Genomic DNA, 21,317 nt, shown 5'->3' with positions numbered 1-21,317 from the left:
GTGGCGGCTGGCAGAGCATCCATGGTTGTGGAGTTCGATGGTCAATAGATTGGTATTGGTGGCGACGAGCGGGCTGTCCATGGCCGAGGTCCTACATTGTTGCAGCTCCGCCTCGGTGGGGTTGACAACGATGTGAATTCTGCCCAGTGCTTCTGAATGTCAAAGTGAAGAAATGCAATAAAGCGCAGGTAACGGTGGAAGTAACTATGCCCCTCTTAAAATCAGCAACATCTTTGTCTGCCATGTTTCACAACTTCAGAGTGTACCATCAGGTTCAGGAATGGATGGGTAACTCGCTACCACTGGAGGAATGGGGCTGGAGGATCCAAGACTCATGCCTCATTCCCATCCATTCCGCTCCTCAGTCCTTGTTGGAGCTTGTGCGCTGCAATTGTCAGGTTGCGTCAAGGACTTGATTGCTCCCTAGCCTGTTCAGAGTGCAGAGGTGTGTGCGCGAATATGTCGGCACAACATTTGGATGAGGACATGGAGTGAAGATTACATGTAGGCCTACAGTCAAGGCATGTTTCAAGCTTGATCTCATTTAAGGTTTCAATCTGTGTGCTGATATGCATCATGGTTTTCATGGAAAAACATATTACTAAGACAAATTTGTATGTGAAAACCAATGTATAGACATAAATTATATGAAAATAGCATGTTCAGAAGCAGAGATACGCACTTCTTTGTGTGATGCTGTGACATGAAGGCCCCGAATTTCAACCCCTGAATTTACATTGATCCACTAAGTATATAATGGTATACTTTTAATATGTTATTTGGATGTCCCTAGGGATCACACAAAACCTTGAATGATTACTATTGCAATTTTCCCTGGGTAAAACCACAGATTGACTGGACTATAATGAATCTATTCAGGGGTTAATCACTGTGGCACACTACAGGTCTCTGTTTTAAGAATGTTGACAAACTGCTTCTGGTTGAATTTTGCACTGGGGAGGCTATGTGCTGGGGACAGTGCAACAAGACAGACAGAGAAAAATGGTTTTAAACATGGAGAGAAAAATAAGACAGCAAGGAATTCCAAAAAAAGGAATAAAGTAATATATATGATTTGTTAATACATTTTATGTTTAAGTTTTCACTTAAATTTGAACAATGCTTACATCGTTGAGACTGGGAAAACATCCTCCTCCATCCAGCACATGGGCTGCATTTTACGGGGTCTCAACATATTCATGTTTCAATTTTCTTCCTGTTTTTTTACTCCTAAACATGATCCAATCTTTTAATGTTGTACATCAAATCAAAAGCTTACATTCTCTTCTTTCCAACAAGCCCAGGCTTTCCATGCTAGCACAACCTACCTGGTTAAAATTAACAATTTAGTGTGGTCAGTGAATTTTGCACTGGGGAGGCTGACTGAGTGACACTGTGGGATTATATGATATAAAGCAATGAATAAAAAACAATGAACACCTGGAATGGTAGATTTAATACAAAAATCTAAAGCTGTTCAGCATGCTTTAGAAAAATGGTTGGCAAAAAACATTCATGATTCATTCCCATGACCCACTGGGCAGCGTCCGGGAAACCAAAGTCTTTGGGTTCCGGGGGGAGTATGATTGCAAAGCTGAAACAGCCCTGCCCATTTGCCATACCCTGGGGTGTCCCATGGCAATACTTTTACATTGCAAATGGACTGTCCATTTGCCATACATTTGGGGTGTCCAATGGCAATACTTTTACATTGCAAATGGACAGGGCCATATCTCCAAAGTGCCTTGGGCTAGGAGGCTACAACTTGGCACACTAAGAGTACCACATGGGGGAATGAACATACTGCTTTTTCAGCCTCCTACCCCCAGGCACTTTGGAGATACAGCCCTGTCCATTTGCACTACCCTGGCTCTAATACAAATGTATGGCAAGTGGACAGATTAACTTTTGTTGACCTTTCAATCAATCAAGGGGTTTTAAAGTGATCCCCACTGAATTTCATGCCCAAAATTGAATCAGTTGATGTATGCAGACACCTATAGAAGTGTACATTGGTTGCACGTCATTCTGACACTCCTGGAAGAAAATAGCCCTGTGAAGGAGGTGGGAGCCTGGGGTTGAATATCCTACATCAGAGTGTGGAAAACAACTTCCATTGTCAATTCAGAGCATTTGGAGCTTTATTGTCCAAAATATGAGCTGTCCACTTCCAATACTTTTAAATGGAGTTACCCTTACTAAAAAACCCCATTCATTCTTAATGGCAAACGGACACTGTTTGTATGCCACACAGCATACAAACATCCCAGAGATATGAATGCAAGCTTAGATTGCTCTAGGGGGCCTGCGGATCAACATATGTTGACCTCAGCCCCCAACGATGCAGTAGAAAAAACGTTGCCCCACAATGACCGACTCCACACAGATCTTCTCATGCTCTAAGACGCTGACCCCGTCCGATGTGGGTAGAGGGAGAAAAATGGAAGGCTTTTTTTCTACAGCACCTAGAACCCCCAAATTTTAGGAGTGTAAACTAGATGGATCAAGGCGCCTGTACAGTAAATTTGAGGGTTAGGGTTAGTCCATAGTCCAGTTTGTCCATTACTAGTGTCCAATGGCAATACTTTAACATTGCAAATGGACAGTGTCCAATGGCAATACTTTAACATTGGCCAGGGTATGGTAAATGGACAGGGCCATATCTCCAAAGTGTCTTGGGGTAGGAGGCTGAAACTGCAGTATGTTCATCCCTCCATGGGGTACTCTTAGTGTGCCAAGTTCCAGGCTTCTAACTCCTTCCTAAGGCTACTTTCTTCCAGGAGTGTCGAAATGACACGGAAGCAACGTACAGTCATAGAGGTGTTTGCATAGATCAACTGAGTCAATTTTGGGGTTGAAATTCATTGTGGATCACTTTAAAAACCCTTAATTGACTGAGAGGTCAATGAAAGTTCGAGCAGATCGGAGAGAGCTCTCTCCCTCCACACTCCCTGCAAGTTTGTTTAAACATAAAAGGAGAAACGGTGTGAAAATTCAACTTGTTATTTATTGTTTGGTTTTTGCAGCATTGATTCCTCAGGATGAGAGGGTCTTACTGTTAAAATGTCACCCTCCAACTCACCCATTGCTGAGATATGACCCTGTCCATTTGCCATGCCTGAGGTGTTCAATGGCAATACATTTACATTGCCTTTGGCCTAATGTTAGGGTATTGCCATTGGACACTGTCCATTTGCCATACCCTGGGGTGTCCAATGGCAATACCTTTACATTGCAAGTGGACACTTTAATGCACTTTAATGCAAAAGTATTGGCAAGTGGACAAACTGTCCACTTCCAATACCTTTCAATGGGCAAAAAGTAAGGGAAACTTTTACAACCAATAAAAATGAAGCACGCTTTTATTGAGGTCCATTGAGCTCAAAGTCGGGTCCCCCCGGAGGGCTGCCTGATAGTCGATCAGGCAGCCCTCCGGGGGGACCCGACTTTGAGCTCGGCAAATTTGGTGACAATTGGACAACATGAAAATTTCGAGCCCTCTGATTGGCCGGAAATGTACACTAGCAATTGTCTTTGGGTCTGCCATGCCACCCCCCGAATATCAGCTCGATAGGACGAGTAAAAAAAAAGTAAGCCACCCGGACTGCTTTGGGCCCCGTCCCCGCCAAAAGTGTTTTGTTTAGGTCCTTTGGGCCAAATTTAGCGAGTTTCCATGAAAAAATGGTGATTTGGGAGGAAAAAAACACATATACCCACTTATAGTCTAATTTCCCCCATATACAACAATGTAGTGTCCAATTAACATTGAGGGTATTGCCAGTGGACAAAGGCCTGGCCAGCGGACACCCCTGTGCTTCGCTGGTGCCCCCCGAAGGAAAAACGAGGTCGGCACGAGCAGCGTCCACTTGCCCATTCCCACGCATTGGCATTGTACACTTTTTTTCGTCTCAAAGCCATTGAGACCACATTGTTGATGATAAAACACTCAAAGAAACTGTGTCAAATCTCAAATCATCCACCTGTTGCCTTGATGTTTTACCCACTAGCTTCCTTAAAACAGTTTTGAGCAGCCTGGCAAAAGAACTAATACTTGTAGTTAACAATTCTCTCCAATCTGGCATTTTTCCAACGGCTTTGAAAACTGCAGTCATTAAGCCGCTCCTAAAGAAGAGCAGTCTTGATGCAACTGTACTGGATAACTATCGACCGATATCAAACTTATCGTTTTTAGGTAAAGTTATTGAAAAAGTTGTTCACCAACAACTTAGTAACTTTTTAATGCTGAACAATTGCTTCGATAACTTTCAATCAGGATTTCGGCCCCATCACAGCACTGAGACTGCACTCATAAAGGTACTAAATGACATTCGCCTGAACAATGACTCAGGTAAAGTCTCTGTTTTAGTACTGTTGGATCTTAGTGCTGCCTTTGACACTGTGGACCATACAATTCTATTACAAAGATTAGAAAACTGGGTGGGACTCTCTGGAACTGTCCTTAAGTGGTTCAAGTCATATCTTCATGACAGAAAGTACTTTGTCTCCATTGGAAACTGTGTGTCCGAGCAGATGGCCATGACCTGCGGGGTTCCACAGGGGTCCATTTTGGGACCTCTCCTGTTCAATCTCTATATGCTTCCGTTAGGCCAAATCCTACAAAATAATAAAGTAGCCTACCATAATTATGCAGATGACACGCAAATCTACATATCACTTTCACCAGGTGACTATGGACCTGTTGAAACTCTGTGTCACTGCATCGAACAAATCAATGACTGGATGCGGCAAAATTTTCTCCAACTAAACAGAGATAAGACCGAGATAATTGTCTTTGGAGGACAGAAAGAAAGACAGAATGTCTGCTCTCACCTTGACTCCCTGTCCCTCATAACTAAGAGTCAAGCCAGAAATCTTGGCGTTATCCTGGACTCAGATTTAAATTTCAATAGCCACATCAAATCGGTAACTTCGTCAGCTTACTACCATCTAAAAAATATTGCAAGAGTCAGAGGACTAATGTCCAAACAAGACCTAGAAAGGCTTACCCACGCCTTTATTTCCAGTAGATTGGATTACTGCAATGGTCTGTTCACAGGGCTTTCAAAAAAAGCTCTTCGGCAACTCCAACTTATTCAGAACGCCGCTGCCAGGGTCCTGACGAAAACTAAGAAATACGACCACATTACACCAGTTCTAAAATCCTTACACTGGCTACCAGTCACTCAGAGAATTGATTTCAAAATCTTGCTGCTTGTCTACAAATCACTCTGTGGCTCTGGGCCCAAATACATCTCTGACATGCTTGTGCCATATGAACCTTCTAGGAACCTTAGGACATCTGGGGCTGGCCTACTGGCTGTCCCAAGAGTTAGAACAAAACACGGTGAAGCAGCGTTTTGTTATCATGCAACACAGACCTGGAATAACCTCCCAGATGATATTAGACAGGCCCCGACTCTGACCGCTTTTAAGTCAAAGCTAAAAACGTTCTTATTTTACATTGCCTACTCTACCCTGTAATGGCTAAAAACGTATCTTTTCAGCTCAGCTTTTAAATAACCTTAATTTTAACTCTTTCTGTTCAGGATCTGACACGGGCAAGTACGAATTTTCATTCGTCTTGTCCAGGTAATGCTTACTTGCTCATGAGTGAACACTATATGTGGGGGGGACAGAGCTTTACCCTGTATGATTCTCATCCATCTCTGGATGGTGAGGTTTTTGACCAAGAGGAGAATCTGTGATTCTCGTCTGCCTTAGGCAGTGAGATCTGACGTAAATATCAGATCAAGAGTAGAATCAGGAAGGACAGGGGAAAAGAAAATTACAGAAAAACATATGGGTTCACTCACAATGTGCATCTAAAAGTGGAAGTATTTGTTGTATTTGTTGTGTTCTTTCATCTTTCTATCTCATTTGATTTGAACTGCACTAGTTTACTTTTTAAGTCTTTTATCTTTTGTATCTCTTGTCTGTATTTTTGCACTTTTTACCTTTACTGTATTTTTATCACCCTGTAAAGCACTTTGAATTGCCCCAGTGTATGAAATTATACAAATAAAGCTGCCTTGCCTTGCCTTGCCTTGCGTACAATGGCAATACGTTCCCATTCAAAATTTGTCCACAAAGTCCACATTTCCCTAACCCCCCGACATCTTTTAACTTGCTATTACATTCAGAACTTGATAGCTTCGGGCCTGATGGATCAACAGCCTAATATGACAAAACTGACAGTTATCTAAATGCAAACTTCCATGTTTCAGCTCTGACTGCTGTGCTGCCATGAACCCAGCCATCACTGCTAGTGGCTATATTTAATTAGTTAAATTTATTATTGAGTGTTAAAAAAAATAGTTCAGCTACATACCCTTTATTATTGAGGAGACAATCCCTAGAGGATTATGACACGGAGCGTGAGTGTTGGTGGTGATACGAGGGGAACTGGGGTCTCTCTGGGAAATATCCCCACATCATTGAAAAGGGGAAAATAAATATATATTATATATATAAATAAATAAATAAATAAAAATTTGACCAAGATGAACATAGAGCACAATATGTGATGGGCAAGCTCCTTCCTAAGGGTTGGGGGGCTGCCTCAGACGGGTGCACCCATGAATGCTGGTCACCTGACCTCTGTCCCCTTTGTCTTGCCTTCTCCCCTGCTTGTGTTTTGGGGCTGCCCACCCTGTGGTCGGGGTTCGGAGCTGGGGGGGGGGGGGGGGGGGCACTGTATCTGGGAGCCCCCTGCATTCCCCTCCCTCATCCCCCTTGAATTTGCATGGCGATTCATAGGGGTTGGGACGCAAGCGTATTCACCGGCAGTTACTGACATATACCTGATTGGACAGTCGATGTAGGCGGGACAATACTACGTATGACAACAGAGTGCGACAACAACTATGTTGTTATGACAACAAAATGGCCGTCATCAGCTTTGTTTTTGGCTGCAGTTTGAGAGAACGGTGTGAGTGGAGCGCTACCATCATTCTGTATCTGCTCCATCACTGATTACATTTGGGGGTTGGCATGCTGGTAAGACTAAGACATCACTCTGGGCTCTGGCAACTTGTGATGAGCATTTGTCGTTATTTTTTACATTTTATAGACTAAATGATTAATCAGTTTATCAAAAAAATAATGAAAATAATCATAGTTGCAGCCCCAGTTCCAGATGTAACCACTTACTGATACAGATACTATAGTGTAGGGTCATGAATAAAACGCCAGACTCTTAACAAGTGCCGTTTACTTCAACAGGCTAACAGCAAAGCAAAACATATTCTCAGTAGCGGCATAGCATCGTACATTCAGTAGTAGCCATCTTGAATCTGTCTATACACAGCGTCTCAACTAGTACCTACTTTACGACAGTGCCGCCTAGTGGTAGAAAGTAGCACTAATATAAATGATGGAACACAACAGATACAGATACAGATACAGATGTAACCAATTGGTAAGGGTTCTAGATTAATCTGTCTTTGAAAGTTCTAAATCTAAACTTCAAAAAAGTACTACCTAGAGCCAGAAGGCGTTCTCCTATGAACTAAAAAAAAATTTGAGGAGGCCGCTGCCTGACAGCCTTTAGGTACAACTGTATTGAAAATGGGTTAAAATGGACAATAGTAGAACCCTTGCAAGTTGTCTGGTATAAGTTTTGAGTTTTTTCTTTTTCTTTTTTGGCAGCCTTGTATGCATCTTGTATAGACCAATATGGCTATTAATATGAAAAACTGAAAAATAGCATCTGTCAAAAATACAGAAAAGCAGCATCTGTACTTTCATTTACTACAAATTGCTCCTTAAATGCATTCTTTACTTTTTCTTCTCTACTTTGTATGACTCAAAAAAATATTTTTATAATTTTGAAAGTTGTGACCAGAAGTCCTTCTTGTTATTTTGGCTTGCTTGACACTAGTTGCCAAAATCCAGGACGGCCCAGTGAATACCTTCCCCTCCCTTCTCACTGTGCGTAACCTGGGAGTCTTCGCCACTGCTTTCAAACTGCGTGTCACAATGAATCCTGATTTTCATCACCTGATTTTCATCTTCATCACAAGTGTTGAGGCCACACTTAATTTGGAATATTGCCCGGTTCACTGCCAATGTGAATGGGACACTCATAGTGTTTCATGCTTCGGAGTTGAAGTCATGCCCGTTTTCCATCCCAGCACAGAGGAGGTGTAAGTTGCCAAAAATCTTTCAACAATGACTTCAGCTTGTGGATCACTATTTTATTATGGCTAAACAATTTAAATCCCACTAGAATGTGTATTCCCATTTCAGGTGGATGGTAGAGACGAGACTTTCTTCCATTCCTCAGGATGCCTTTGCCAATTTGGTCAACATTTCCCACATGTAAGATTTTCTTTTAAAATAGCATCATTTGCCATACATAACATAACTCTTTTACAAAGAAGAATAAACAATATTTATTCTTTATGTTGTAATGTAAACTCCATTTTATTTATTTTTGAAATGAACTGAACATTTATGTGTGGTATGTGTACAATGTTTGCACAGTCTAAAAAAACATGGTCATCAATCAGAAAAAAACACGCAAAGTCTGGCTGGCAGGCCTGACTGCAGCTAAGAAGATTGTAGTCCAGCATTGGAAACCTCCTCATGATATTTCAAGTACTCACTGGCTTCGGAGCTTTTTGGACATTCCTTACCTGGAACTATCATCAGCAAGAGGGGTAGACGGATAGTTGGGTTAAACAATCAAAATGTATTTGGCAACCTGTTGTATTGTCTGTAACTTGACGGCGTTACAATAAAAAATAAATGATAAAAAAAAAATAATGCAGGACAAAAATGTACAAGAGTAGTATCTTTATTCAATATCTGAAAATATTAAAACTGTATGCCTAAGTGCAAACCATGTCTCTGAAACCAAATGTAGAATGACCTTTGGTTTCTGATTTGTTTTTCAGCTACATCTCTGATAATGAGACTTTAAGACTTCTGGAGAGGCATTCTTTCCATAACCTGCCCTGGGCAACCCACATGTAAGTACCCTTTAAACATTGCAACTTGATTGTGATTAAAATGAAGCCACTCCATCAGCGCCACCATGAACACTGCGGTAGCCCTTGGAGTAGTTCTCCATCATGCTGCATCTATCCTGCATTAGTACTGCACTGGCCACTGTCCCACAATTTGGTTCAGAATCCAAATCAGAAGCACCTTTATCCGCCAAGCACTGTTCAATACATGCACAACAAGTTTGACTTGGTTTTCACGTCAGAGTTGTTACTGTGGAAGCATATTGCATTAATCTTGACCAAAAAAAATCACCAGGTAAGTACAGTGTAATTAGTCATTGTTTTAAAAAGTAATTGTTTTGTCATTGGTATTGATCAACAACCCCCCACAGATATGGGACAGTAAAAACTTGAATTACTATATCATTGCTACATAGCATAGAACTGCCATATGTAACACAAATTTTGTCTGGTTGTGAGGCTATTTCTTGAGCCTCTGGAGGCTGTAAAGTGAATAGAGAAGCTACAGTGCAGTAAACACCTGGGCCATATGAACCAAACTGCCTCATATTAACTCATTTTTTTTTTTTTTTTTACAGCTGAATGTAACTAAAGCAAAATACAATGGTATGCAGCATGTGACACAACTTAAATCAGCACCTATGGATCCGAGTGCGTCTATTACATTTTATGGAAGAGCAAGATCAGATCTACAAAATGGTATGTTTTGTATTGAAATCTGAGAAAAAATGAGGAAGCCTCTCTGTGGTGGTCTAGGGTGGCCATTTATAACTGCAGAATCTACAAGCCAGCTCACACGTCATCAAGCTACTGGAAGCTAATGCCTTGAAACCTGGCATGTGAAACAGATTTTTTTTTTGTGTGTGTGTGTGTGTCTGTCTCTGTCTGTGTGTTTGTGTATGCGTCTGTGTGTGTCTGTGTGTGTGTGTGTGTCCAACAGAGAAGTAAGAAGTATCAAAACACTGGCACAGATTGACCCAGAAGCATTTAAGGATCTGCCTAATTTAAAGTATCTGTAAGTGAAATCTCATTTGCTTTCGTTAGTCTACATAAGTATATCACGTTTTTCACAGGAAAACCATACATAAATGGTGCTAATATGCTTGATGCTATATCGTTTCCTATCTAGAATTTAACTCTTTGGTGTCATTATTGCTAACTGAAATTTGTTTTGATACAGTGGTATTTTCAACACAGGTCTCACCTCCTTTCCTGCCCTACAGTACATTCAATCCAACCAAGAGGAGTTTATCTTGTATGTAGCATTTGAATACTGTATCTAATGGCACATCTCATTTGTTAGTCAAAGTAGCTGAACTTTACTCTTGTCTGGTGTGAAATATTTCATGTCCATATCATCTCAACAGGGAGATAGTGGATAATATCTTCATAGTAATACCTGCAAATTCTTTCAATGGAATATCTGAAAATAGGGATGTAACGGCATATCGAATTTCGCGGTATCGTGATGAAAAAATGTCTCGATGCCGTCGTGGGAAATCTACCACGATATTACATGGTTATTTCGCTAGTAGAGCTGCGTTCTACTATGTCTCCTTGTCGAAAATTGTATTGTTTTTGTTTGAACAGCAGCAGAGGGTGCAATCATACTAGTCAAGAAGACAGACTCCCGTCATCCTTTGCGTGCAAGTCAAGCACTGCGTCTTGTCTTGACAGGCTCAGAGTAGACCCAACGAGAAATGGCGGATGAAGAAGATGAACGTTGCGAAGAACCACGAAATGAAAAATGTGAAGTTCAGATTGCCGATGCTCCATCGACTTTTAGAGCTGATGTATGGCAGCATTTCGGTTTTCCCGTTTCAAGAAATGACAATGGCGAAAAGGAAACTGACAAATGCAAAACAATGTGCAAATACTGCCGGGCGACGGTCAGCTACAACACGGGAAATACATCAAACATGAGAAGCCGTTTGGCACATCACCACCCAGAAAAGCTCCGACCACAACAACAATGTACTGTGATGAAAAAGCTTCAGCCAGGCCAAAGGACCCTGAAAGAAGCATTTGGAGCCCCACTTCCTCATAACAGTCCGAGAGCTGAAGAAATAACAAGATGCATCGGTGAATACATAGCCAAAGACTTAAGGCCGTTTTCTGTGGTCGACAACGATGGATTTTGGAGGTTAGTAAACACGCTGGAGCCGAAGTATACTATTCCATCACGGCCATACTTTAGTCGCACAGTGTTACCAGCTCTGTACCAAGAGACAAAAGCGAAAGTGACACAGACACTATTGTCATTACAGACAATGCACGAAACATGGATGTAGCAGTAAGAGAGGCCGGACTGTCCCCACACATAAAGTGTTTTGCACACACTTTAAACCTTGCGTCACAAGCGGGTTTGAACATAGGCCGCGTCAGTCGTCTGCTGGGTCGAGTCAAGCGTGTAGCAGCGTTTTTTCACCGCAGTTCAACTGCCACAGCTGTGCTGGCCTCCAAACAGAGAATGTTAAACCTGCCAGTACATAAACTGATAATGGACGTAGTCACACGATGGAACAGCTCGCTCGACATGCTTGAGCGTTACCTGGAGCAACAACAAGCAGTCGCTGCAGCGCTACTGAGTGATGAAGTCAGGCGCAACGCACATGACATAGACACTCTGGACCAAGCCGACATAGTAAGGCTTCTCACACCGCTGAAAAAAGCAACCACCGTGTTGTGCGATGAGTCTCGACCTACAGTCTCTCTCATTGTGCCCCTCAAGCACATGATAGAACAGAGCATGGCAGAGTGCGATGAGGACTCCACCACCATCGCCAAAATGAAGAGAGCCATACTGAAGGACTTGACAGACCGATACCAAGGGGAGCAAAACAAGTTTCTGCTAGAAAGCACTGCGTTGGACCCCCGGTTCCGGAGCTTGCGCCAGCTAAACGACGGACAGAGGGAGGACGTTTTCAACAGGCTGAAGGTGAAAGCAACACAGATGCAGAACCAGGTATTTATTTAAATATTCTTTGTGTGTGTGTGTCCAATCCAATCCAATCCAACTTTATTTGTTAAGCACTTTAAAAACAACCACAGTGGACCAAAGTGCTGTACACAAAAGATAAAAACAGAATAAAATAGATACAAATATAATAAATTATTAAAAGGCATAAAACATAACAGCCATACAATAATAAAAACAATAAAATAAAATAAAATAAAAATCAACGTCTCACAAAGTGCCAAAGGCCAAGGAAAAAAGATGGGTTTTAAGAAGAGATTTAAAATCAGACAGGGAAGAAGCCTGTCTAATGTACAAAGGCAGGTCATTCCATAGCTTTGGAGCTACTACAGCAAAGGCACGGTCCCCTCTGAGCTTCCGCTTAGTCTTCGGTACAGTCAGGAGCAGCTGATCAGCTGACCTGAGAGAGCGGGTGGGCATATATACGTGTAAGAGCTCAGAGAGGTAGGGCGGGGCAAGACCATTCAAGGATTTAAAAGCAAATAAAAGAATTTTAAAATGGATCCTAGTATGTATAGGCAACCAGTGAAGTGAGGCTAAAATGGGGGAAATGTGCTCATATTTACGTGTGCCAGTTAAAAGACGTGCGGCAGCGTTCTGTACCATCTGGAGACGGGTGATGGAGGACGCAGTAACCCCAACATACAATGCATTACAATAATCCAGCCGCGTAGTGACAAAGGCGTGGATCAGAGTCTCAAAGTGGTGCCTTGAGAGAATTGGCTTTACTTTGGCCAGCTGCCTCAAATGGAAAAAGCTACATTTAACAACTGACCTGATCTGGCTGTCAAGCTTAAGGTCAGAGTCCACTTTAACCCCTAAGTTTGTGATGGTAGGTTTGATAAACTGGGCCAAGGAACCCAGATCTACAGGGGGGGTCCCAGTGGTGCCACCAAAAACCATCACTTCAGTCTTTTTATCATTAAAATTTAAAAAGTTAAAAGCCATCCAGGCCTTTATGTCATCAAGACACTTAAATAACATTTTGAGTGAGTGTGTGTCGTTCTTTTTAAGCGGCACATAAATTTGACTGTCATCTGCATAGAAGTGGAAAGAAACACCATGCTTCCTAAGTATGGAGCCAAGTGGGAGCAAATAGAGGGAGAAGAGAAGAGGGCCTAGAACTGAGCCCTGTGGGACCCCACATGAGAGAGGGGCAAAGGAGGACACAGAGTCACCAAGGCTGACACAGAAAGTTTGATCCGCCAAGTATGACCTGAACCACTCCAGTGCTATGCCCCTGATGCCCACCCACTGTTCCAAGCGCGAGATCAGGATGTTATGGTCCACTGTATCAAATGCAGCAGTCAAATCTAAAAGCACAAGAACAACACAATCAGCAGAATCGGTAGCTAAAAAGATATCATTAAAAACTCTTAAAAGGGCTGATTCGGTGCTGTGCAGGGTTTTAAAACCGGATTGGAAAACCTCGAGAATATTGTGCTCTTCCAAAAATGCCGTTAGTTGGCTGTGGACTATTTTCTCAAGGATTTTTGAAATAAAAGGCAGTTTGGAAATAGGCCTGAAATTAGCAAGAACTGCTGGATCTAGACCAGTTTTTTTAATAAGAGGTTGCACTACTGCATGTTTAAAATGTGCCGGGACCACACCTGAGGACAGGCTGCTATTCAAGACAGCAACAACAGATGGCCCTACACTGGGAAAAACCTCTTTAAATAGTCGAGGAGGGACAGCATCGTTAGGAGAACCTGAGGGCTTCAAATGACCAACAATCTCCTGTAAAAAGGACAGAGTCACAGGCTCAAACTGGTCGAAGACAGCAGAGCAGGAGACGGAGATTGAGGGGTCATAAGCAGAGGGTGAAATAAGAGCCCTAGTAGAGGAGACCTTATCAATAAAAAAGTGAAGAAAGTTTTCACAGACAACAGGGGAGGCCTCCATACAGACAGCCTGTGGAGCATTAAGAACTGAGTCAATGGTCTTAAATAAAACACGAGGCTTGTGACGGTTCAAAAGAATAATATCAGACAAGTGTTTTCTCTTAGCATTTCTCACAGTTGTCTGATAACTACGCCAGCAGTCCCTTAGCATTTGGAAAGACACCTGCAGTTTGTCCTTCTTCCACTTGCGCTCAGCTCTACGGCACTCACGTCTGACAGCGCGAGTCCTGTCATTTAGCCAGGGCTCAGATTTGGTTTTAGGCTGCCTGGTTTTTAATGGAGCCACAGTGTCTAAAACAGTTTTGCAGGTGGAATAAAACCATGAGCTAAGCTCCTCTGTATTGTACACAGACTCAGGAATGGCGCAGTTGTGATTAAAAATGGCCAAGAACTGAACAGCAGTGGAAGAGTTAATGATGCGACAGCGCCGAGCAGCAGCGGCAGGTTTAAATGTATCACAGGCCAGCGCAACATCAAATACAACAGGCATGTGATCAGAAAACACTGCGTCACAAATCTCCAGGTTAAGAACAGGCAAGCCATGTGATAAAACAAGATCAAGTGTGTGTCCGTATTCTTGTGTGGGTCCAGATACAGTCTGCACAAGATTAAAAGAGTCAATAAGATGTAAAAAGTCCTTTGCCATTGGCTTATCAGGACAACACACATGAACATTAAAATCCCCAACAATAAGGACGCGGTCATATTTAGGCATAGTGTCAGCCAGGAAATCAGAAAAGTCATTTAAAAAGTCCTTATTGTATTTGGGAGGCCGATAGACCACAGCACACAACACTGTGTGAGAGCGACCAAGCTCAAATAAGCTCAGCTCAAAGCTGGTGTACGAGGATGGAAGCGATAGCTGCTTACATTTATAGTGAGTCTTAAAAACAGTGGCTATTCCTCCTCCTCGGCCCGACGTCCGCGGGGAGTTAAAATAGCAGCAATCCTGAGGTAAAAGTTCAGTGAAAGCGCTGGACTCACCAGCCACGTCTCAGTCACACAGAGAAAATCCAATCCTCGGGACGTGAAGAAATCCTTTAAAATAAATGTCTTGTTCGCTAGCGATCTAGCATTCACCAGGCCAAACCTGGCAGGAACCGGCGGGTCCGCGGCATTAGCTGTCAGGGGAGCCCGACACAGAGGGCGCAGATTGCCGTGATTCACCCCGCGCCAGCGGGGACGAGGAGAGCAGGGGCCGCAGGGCTGGAACATCTCATCCGGGCCGACGACAGGTACCAGCCAGGCGTCGACAGGGTCCAGCGATCGCCGAGGAATAACAAGGCTAGGCACGGCTCCATCCTTAGTCCAGGAAGCTGAAGAAGAACCCGCCAGACAAGCCTTTAACCTCACCAGCCGACCACTGCGTTTACCCCGGCGGCGGGTGCGCTTACGCCGCAGAGGTGGAACCGGGGCTAGGCACAGGTGAGCTGGGATGCTCGCCAGGAGCGGGGGCAAAGATCCATGTCCACCATGATCCAACTTTACTAGATCTTTGGAAGAAAATCGAAGATCTAGCAGTGTTTGGCGATCGTACACCAGTAAAGCGTTGACATTTTGAACAACAAGCGAGACAAACAGTTCAAACACACACAGCACTAGCAGTGACATACGGCAAGCCACACACACTGGCGCCATCTTGACTCCTGCCGTTTGAAGAGGATGCAGAGGGGTGCACTGGATGTTCCTGTTTCAGTCTGTGTGTAACTTGTTCAGGTAACTTTTAAGTTGTGTGTATGAGATAGTGAGTGTGACTGTGCAGGGCTTGCCTCTGTTGCTCTGTTGCTTTTGTGAAAAGAAACAAGATGAGACATTTAGGAAGTTTTTTCTACCTCTGCTTGCTTCTACAGAACCCTAATGAAACAGAAGGGGAAGGAGCAGCACTGGGCAGCCCCACACATGCAGCTGGACAGCCTGGTGATGGCCTGCCACACACAGCACATAGAGCTGAGAAGGAACAATCTCCTCCTTCCAAAAAGACAGCACTCAAAGATCTCCTTGGGGAATCTTTCACTGAAGGAGTGGACGGCGCACAGCCCAACATTGGGATCCAGACTGAAATTGACTTGTACCACAAAAAGACCTCTATTTTACTCTCTGACTGTCCTCTCAAGTGGTGGAGAGACAATGCACGGTTTTACCCACTGCTGTCATCCATGGCCAAAGCATATCTCTCTGTCCCAGCAACCTCAGTACCGAGCGAGAGTTTTTTCTACAGCAGGGGACATTGTCAACGCCCAAAGATCCCAGCTTCTACCTGGAAATGTGGACATGCTCATATTCCTAAAAAAAAACCTGTCTGATGATGAGTGAGTGAGTTTGAGTTTACAGTTTGTTTGAGTTGAGTTACTTGAAAAACTAAAGTGAAACTTGATTTATTTTATTGCAGGGTCTGATTATTTTATTTCCTTGTTTGTTATTTGATGTGTGAGATGCAGTGGCACTAAGAAAATGCCTACTTTCTGTGTGTAGAGTAGGTAAAAAAAAACACTGGATGTTCCTGTTTCAGTCTGTGACTGACTGTCTGACTTGACTTTATGTTTTTGGCCCTTTAAAATAAATGCCTGCCTAGCCTACTAGGTAGGTAGGTAGTAGCATAGGGGGTACTAAAAAACACTGATGTTCCACTGTGAGTGTGACTTGTTTTGTTTACAAGATCCAGCTGCTGCAATAATATATTATTATTTTATTTTATTAAAGGACTGCTGCATTGTTTTTGTTTTGCAATTGTACATAGTTCAATCATTAATTGCCAAAGACAATTCATGCCAATTTTTTGCACATGCTTAGGTCATGGCTGGCTACTTTTATTTTATTTTATTAAAGAAGGAAAGCAGAAGCACTTTAAGTTAAAAGGAAAAACAAAGTAGTTTCTATGAATAAAAAATGCTGGATTTATCATTTAATAAAGGACATTTTTTTCAAGTCATCATTTTTCTTAGTTTTTTTTTTTTTTGAATATCGTGATAAATATCGTATCATGGACTTTTTATCGTGGTATTATCGTACCGTGAGTTTTTGGTATTGTTACATCCCTATCTAAAAATGATCTATCCATGTAAGTAGGATTTAGACAGTTCTGCTTCCTCTGTATCTCAAATGTTGCTTTTCTTTGATATTACCATAATATGTACATTAGTCCAGCTCTGCGCTACTATTATCTACTAGCTGGGCCCCAAATGGCAGCGAGACTTAACTCTGAGGTCATTTTGAGGACTTCATTATCCAGATATCATCTAAGGTGATATCAGTAAACTGTACACAGCCCCAGCTGATCTGTGATCAATTCTGAAAAATTCATACCATGTGTTTTTATTTTAAAGATAAAACATGCATTTTCCATTTTGATTTGTCACTTCCTGTATGCAGAGAAGATTTCCCATCAGTGGTCCTTCCTGATCAAATGGGCTCATATGGGCAAAATCAGGAAGTCTCATGGATCACTGTTGGGTGGATTTTTTTGTTCAGCTCAAATACAAATTTTTGTCTTACGAAAATGCTACATAGTGAATATTTGTGAAGTTTAATGAAGATAGAGTTTTTATCTCTTATGGGGTTAGTGAGGTTGCATTACCTAATTTATTTCCTCATGATTTTGGCCATATTGTTGTGATCATCATATAGGCTCAGGGCAGTCTCATGAAGCATATCTGAACATCTGAACATATAACAGGAATAAGCCTTTCGCATATTGATCTGGATAAAGAATGTGGACAAAGTGACCCCAGGTGGACATTGCTTACATTATACATGAGCACATCAAAGTATTAAATATGTTACATCACATGGGACAGCCACAGGAAAGTACAACCTACTGCCACTGACAGACAACTTGAGCCCAAATATGTACTGTATGGAAATTGAGGTACTTCAGATTTATAACTGAATAACAATGTGTTTTTGTAGTATGTTGAATAGCAATGGCCTGAAAGAGATCCATTGCTACGCCTTCAATGGGAGCAGACTTGAGAAAGTGTATGCAGTTCTTAAGTATTGTGTTGTTGACAAAAGTTTAAAGTGGTAATCCACGAGATTGTAATTTTATTGATTTTGTCTCCATCTTTGGTGCTATGCAGTCATTGCTGTGGTGTTTAAATTTTGTCTCCATCTTTGATGCCAAGAGGTTATTGCTGTGGTGTTTTTTAAATTTTGTCGCCATCATTGGTGCTAAGCGCTCATTATTGTGACATACTTTTCCTTGGATTTTCTGTTGATGAAATTTGAGTTTCTGTAAATGTAGATTATTCCAAATAAACTGGAAACATAAAACGCATCACTTCCTGTGCACCAGACCCAACACCAGGTTTAGAACAGCAAATGTAAAAGCTTTCATAAACAGGGTTGGATCACTATTGTGTCATATCAATCAGTGATAGAGAGTAGCAAAACGGACATTTATTTATATGAAAATTTCGTGGATTATTACTTTAAGGAATGATATCAATTACAAAACTTCCTAAATATTGCCACTTTCCCCTGCCCCTAATCTATTCTCATTTGCTCAGGTATCTTCACAGGAATGTGGATTTGGAAAGACTAGATGAATTTGCTTTTTCTGGCGTGATTCATGGCCCAACTCTCTTGTGAGTGATTGAAAAGTATACAGTGTTTGCTAGACAGGGATTATCGTTAATTATCTGTTCTCTCTGAAGGAACCCCAAATCAGCTAGACATATGTTTTTTTTCATAATTTTGTATTTTACTGAATCAGAGAATATCCTAATTCTACCCCTACAAAACACACTGAGCTCAGACTGTAAACCAAAACAGGAGACAGGAACAGCCTTAGCCTTGTATCTAGAGCTGCAACGATTAATCGATTAATCGATTAGTTGTCAACTATTAAATTAATCGCCAACTATTTTGATAATCGATTAATCGGTTTGAGTAATTTTTTAAGAAAAATAAGTCAAAATTCTCTGATTCCAGCTTCTTAAATGTGAATATTTTCTGGTTTCTTTACTCCTCTATGACAGTAAACTGAATATCTTTGGGTTGTGGACAAAAAAAGACATTTGAGGACGTCATCTTGGGCTTTGGGAAACACTGATCAACATTTTTCACCATTTTCTGACATTTTATAGACCAAACAACTAATCAATTAATCGAGAAAATAATCGACAGATTAACCGACAATGAAAATAATCGTTGGTTGCAGCCCTACTTGTATCCATATAAATTCAGCTTCGTTCTCTTTGTCTTCCCAGAGACCTTTCAGAGACCAGAGTGAACTCTTTGCCGTCAATAGGACTGGAGGCCATTGAGAAATTCCAAGCTAAAAACACTTGGACCCTCAAGAAACTACCCCCACTTAGAGCCTTTCTCCATTTACAGAGTGCTGAATTGACCTTCCCAAGCCACTGCTGTGGCCTCAAAAAGTTGAAAAGATGGAGAGGGTGAGTAAGAGAATAGAAAGTCCTCTAAAAAATGTTTTCCACGCTATACTTGATTACTTCTGGTATTTGTTCTTCTTTTTTGTACATTTCCCCCATCTATTGAGTTACTGTATGTTCCACAAGAGTTATGTCAGTTGGGGTATTCATTTTTATGCATTTTAGTTTAAATAATTTTTATAATGATTTTAGTTCAAACTTCAAAGTTCATATGCATTTAATTAATTTGCAGTTAATTACTTGTTATTCTCTGATGAATAATCCTTGCCTTCTGTGCTCAAGACACACTGAGGCAGTTATTTGCAACCTGACCAGGGCTGGCTCGGGACAACAATTGCAGAAATCTTCTGGAACTGTCTCTCAGAGTTATAGGAGACACAAAACCTACTACCAGCATCCACATCTGAAAGATAGCTATGCTCTCCAAACCACTGGCAACCCATATCACTATCATTACTACTACAACAGCTACATTTGTCCTCCGGATGAGTGTCAAAATGACGGCTTTTACACAGAGTTGTCTACGGAGCGTCCTGACAAGGATTTTGACTATGCACTGTGCAATGAACTTAACACAGATGATCATGGGCTTCCCTGCAGCCCCCTTCCTGATGCGTTCAACCCATGTGAGGATGTGATAAGCCAAGGATTCCTGAGGGTGTCTGTCTGGGTAGTTAGTCTGTTAGCCATTCTGGCTAATCTCCTGGTAATGTTCGTCTTGCTGACCAGCCACCAGAAGCTGTCTGTCACCCGTTTCCTCATCTGTCACTTGGCATTTGCAGACTTCTGTATGGGGATGTACTTGCTGCTCATTGCATCTGTTGACCTCTACACACGCTCCCAATATTACCACCACGCAATTGCCTGGCAGACAGGAGCTGGCTGCAATCTAGCAGGGGCGTTATCCATCTTTGCCAGCGAGTTGTCTGTTTACACATTAACTGCAATCACCCTTCAACGCTGGCACGCCATCTTCTTTGCAATGAGGCCAGAGAGGAAACAACGACTACGCCATGCAGCTGTGTTGATGCTTGTTGGTTGGGTGCTTTGTCTGATCCTAGCGCTGCTGCCAGTGGTTGGTGTGAGCAGTTATCAGAGGGTGAGCATCTGCTTACCTATGGATACTGAGACAACTGCTGGTCAAGTTTATGTGGTCTCTATCCTGATGCTCAATGTCTTGGCTTTCATAGTGGTATGCTTGTGCTACTTCCACATATACTGTATGGTGCACAATCCCCAGCACCAGTCGAGCAGATGTGATGCCAGCATGGCCAAACGCATGGCTGTTCCTTCTATGGCTTGTCTGCAACTCTCCACCGACCACTAATCACTGTCACAGATTCAAAGGTTTGACTCACTCTTGAGTTTGAATTCAGTAAATTTTCATTATTTCTTTTCCTGATAGCTAAAATAAGGACTAATCTGTTTGTCCCCACAGGTGCTGCTGGTGCTCTTCTATCCTATCAATTCTTGCGCACAGCCATTTTTCTATGCTATACTCACAAGGGGATTTCACTGGGACATCCTGATGTTGCTGAGCCGGATGGGGCTATGCCAGCGCCAAACACAGCTCTACCGAAGCCAACTTGTCAGTGTTACTCCCCACATATGCTTTCCTCACAAGCCAGCGTTCAAATCTCAAAATTTGTCAGTATGGGAAACACCAGGCAACAAGCTGTAGGTCCCCCCTTTGATCTCCCATCCCCTAGTAGAGCATGAAACTCAAAAGGGATAATTGTCTTTCTGTTCATTTATAAATGTGATGAAATTAAACATGTAGTATGTAGAAGTAACATACACAACAGTAGCAAGCAGATGCTGCCTTCAAATGCAGTTGGAAATATTGTAATTATGGGTAGAGCACGCTTGAACTACCCAATAAAGTGGTAAATATGACTGGGAAGGTCAAATTTTACATGATTTTAGGTGTCACGGTGCTTTTATCCAATAAACTTAAAATATCAATTACAGCACTGATGCAAACATTCTTCTCTTCATTCTGCCGTTGCAGCACAAAGTGCCTCTTTTAGAAACCATGTGGTACACATGGTTTCTAAAATAGTCACCAATAAAGCTA

General features: G+C 42.1%; 1 pseudogene; it reads left to right on the top strand.

Annotated features, from left to right (window-relative positions):
* The first annotated feature begins 7,977 nt into the window (after window positions 1-7,977).
* On the top strand, window positions 7,978-20,593 carry LOC139656920 (thyrotropin receptor-like; annotated as a pseudogene).
* Window positions 20,594-21,317: the final 724 nt, after the last annotated feature.

This window comes from Centroberyx affinis, unplaced genomic scaffold (genome assembly GCF_046629955.1).
Source record: "Centroberyx affinis isolate AG114_WGS23_722 - 3 ecotype Tasmania unplaced genomic scaffold, CSIRO-AGI_Caff_v1 ptg002580l_1, whole genome shotgun sequence".
NCBI lineage: Eukaryota > Metazoa > Chordata > Actinopteri > Beryciformes > Berycidae > Centroberyx > Centroberyx affinis.
Note: the sequence above shows the minus strand (reverse complement) of the source record. Positions and strands in the feature narration are given on the sequence as shown.